Genomic DNA, 2,906 nt, shown 5'->3' with positions numbered 1-2,906 from the left:
TAAGAAGCGAGACGACGACCAACGAGGCGACGACCCCGGCGGCGACGACCCCGGCGGCGACGACGACCCCGGCGGCGACGACCCCGGCGGCGACGACGACCCCGGAGGCGACGACCCCGGCGGCGACGACGACCCCGGAGGCGACGACCCCGGCGGCGACGACGACCCCGGAGGCGACGACCCCGGCGGCGACGACGACCCCGGCGGCGACGACGACCAACGAGGCGACGACCCCGGCGGCGACGACGACCAACGAGGCGACGACTACTGTAGGCTTTCACCAAATCTGCTCACCTGCTGTAGTACAAAGCAACTGGTGTCAGAATTAAGCCCTGAATATATCACAAATGTCCTTTCCTCTTATTCTCCTCTGCAGCTGATGACCTCTGAGGCCCCTCAAGACCCCCAGTAGCCAGCTGACGTGACAACACAGCCAGAAAGGGCATCTGATGGCATCTCATCAAGAAGCCAAAAGTATGGGACTAGAAACCATGCAGGAGTTCACTTGCATCCAAGGTTTTGCTTTTTGCCTCTGCTTTAAATAAAACTATGAACTTGATTTTGTTTCCTTATTTTTCAGAGATTTAATGAAAAAGCTCACTGACAATAGCCTATGTTTCCAACAAATCCCTGTATTGGCTGTTTAAACCAGGAGAGCTTTCTGAGTTTAGCCAATTGCTTCAATTCAGCTCAAAGGGTTGCTGCTGCCAGGATACTAACCACAAAGATGCAGTTTCAGAAGACTAATATGGCAGGTGCTGTTAAATCCTTGTCTGATTAGCTCATGTTGATCAGCTTGTATTTTGGGACGCTAACTGACTGTTTCAGCTGGCGAGTTTCCCGTCTGCCTATTGCTGCTCTATCCCACATGTTGCTTGCTGTGACATTACTGCACCTGCAAGGTTTAGTTTCTGACAGCTGCTTCTCCAAAACACATCAAGAGAGCGAGACAAACGATGAAGAAATGACCTACAGCGACCGGTAGACGTGACCGTATGGTCACAGGTCTTTACCAGATGAAATGATTAGTTCAGGTGTGTGGGGGTGGATGCTCAGTCCAAATGCGGATTCCAAATGTCAACGCCGATCCACACAGGTCACAAATAACTGTGACCTGAGCAAAGCAAGAGGCTAATATCAAATCATTGTCACATACGTAGTAGCCTACTAGCACCCATTATGTAGTCTGTCCATGCATGGGTGTCACTTACGCTGGGGACATGTCCCCACTTAAATTGCTGACTTTTGTCCCAATCACGTTTGGAAAGCCTTTTGTTAAATGGAAAATGGCTTGCACCAAGAAATGTTAAATAATAAATGAAAATGCTTTGAGAGGTTTATTTGCACAATAAGAAAAAATGAAATTATCTATAGACAAAACAAATGTGCATTGTCCCAAAAGTGACTTGAGCTAAAATAAAGCTGGTAAGTACTGCGTTATATTTATGAATATGCTGCCTGCCCGCTGAATTTTGTTGCCCTCTTATATAAAGACATTTCCACCATAAACTGGAACAGAATGTCAGACTGAAGGAAATGAAGTGTTTAATGCTACAACTTTCTGGGGGAGGACACCCAGAACCCCCGCTCATTTATTTCAGCATTTACTATTTCTTCAAAATGGTGTTAAAAATCTTCTCGTGCTTCGTCGCATCTCTTGATCCAAGTGTATCATCACACCTCTAATCTGAGCCGTTATGTCCCACCACTTTTTAACACAAATTGATGCCGTTGTGCACATGTCATTCTGAAATTATAGTCCTGTGACAACAGGTGCAACTGGGGTTTTGCTGTTATTTCTTACACTGTTGATGAAACATTCACCCTCAAGCTGAAGGCTGAAATTATCTCCTGTTTAAAAGCAAAAGGCGCACAGCCAAAAACAAACAGTAAAAAAGTACTCCTTTTGACCAACTATGGTTGAAAAATACAAAGGAACAATTTTAATTTGGCTTTGTTCTGCTTGTCGAGTGGTTGGTATCTGGTTAACGCTTTATTCTTCCCAATTTACATTGCCTTTTTTTTATACTAATAGAGTACCAGTACAGCATGGGCCGTTACAAGGGAACATGATGTGAAGTTAAGGGATAAAGGTGTAACAATCTGGGAACTAAAAAATTGCCAAATTTCAATTTATAAGGCAAGTAAGTAAACTTAACTTGATTGTGAGACATCAGAGATCGAACCAGATATATTTTTCTGAGGAGCCGGTTGAGACCAACACAGAGCTGAAACTGGACTTCAGTTCGTTGGGAAGCCAGAGATATGGGTCCTGCTGTTGTCCATCCCTGTTCTCAATATGGATAGCACAATTTGATGTTTGTTGAAAATTGAATTTCCATTTTCATCGGAAAGCGTGCTTACTATGGAATTCAAATTAACTTTGAGCAAATTAACCGTTTGAACAAATGGCCAACAATGCTGCTACGTCCTCTATTAAGGAACCATAGGGAATAGCTTTTTGAAAACAAACTGCAAATAGAGATTGTCTTGTGTTAATTAACTAATTTCTTTTGAGGGGCTTCCCTTGCTGCTTCTTTTGGCCTTTTAAACTGTGAAACACGGGACTGTTGGGATGACACTTTGACTAACTTAACTAAAACAGTCCAATCATTTCAGTGCAGAGTTATAACATTTATTAAGTTATCAGGTTATTTATCGTACATGCATAATACAGGTTCTGTTATGTTTAAAATGTGCTTTCAGGGCTGTATACTGTATGTAATAGGTGTAGCGCACACACCCTATTTAAATAAAACTGACTGACAGCACTCTCCACTGGACTGCAAATAAAAAATACTTAACATAATGTAAGAGGTTCTGTAGGTTGTTGGGTCGACAGGAAAAAAAAGAAAAATGCTTATAAATCCTGGGTTTTTTTTCAACATATAACAGAGTAGTTGATT

General features: G+C 43.2%; 1 long non-coding RNA gene across 1 annotated transcript; it reads left to right on the top strand.

The window, feature by feature from the left end:
* The first annotated feature begins 207 nt into the window (after positions 1–207).
* On the top strand, positions 208–559 carry LOC123965287. The gene is made up of 2 exons (XR_006823668.1): positions 208–269; positions 377–559. It is a non-coding gene; the product is annotated as an uncharacterized LOC123965287 (long non-coding RNA).
* The last annotated feature ends 2,347 nt before the right edge of the window (positions 560–2,906 follow it).

This window comes from Micropterus dolomieu, unplaced genomic scaffold (assembly GCF_021292245.1).
Source record: "Micropterus dolomieu isolate WLL.071019.BEF.003 ecotype Adirondacks unplaced genomic scaffold, ASM2129224v1 contig_9068, whole genome shotgun sequence".
NCBI classification, from domain to species: Eukaryota; Metazoa; Chordata; class Actinopteri; order Centrarchiformes; family Centrarchidae; genus Micropterus; species Micropterus dolomieu.
The sequence above is the reverse complement of the archived record's forward strand: the minus strand, read 5'-3'. Positions and strand labels throughout refer to the sequence as shown.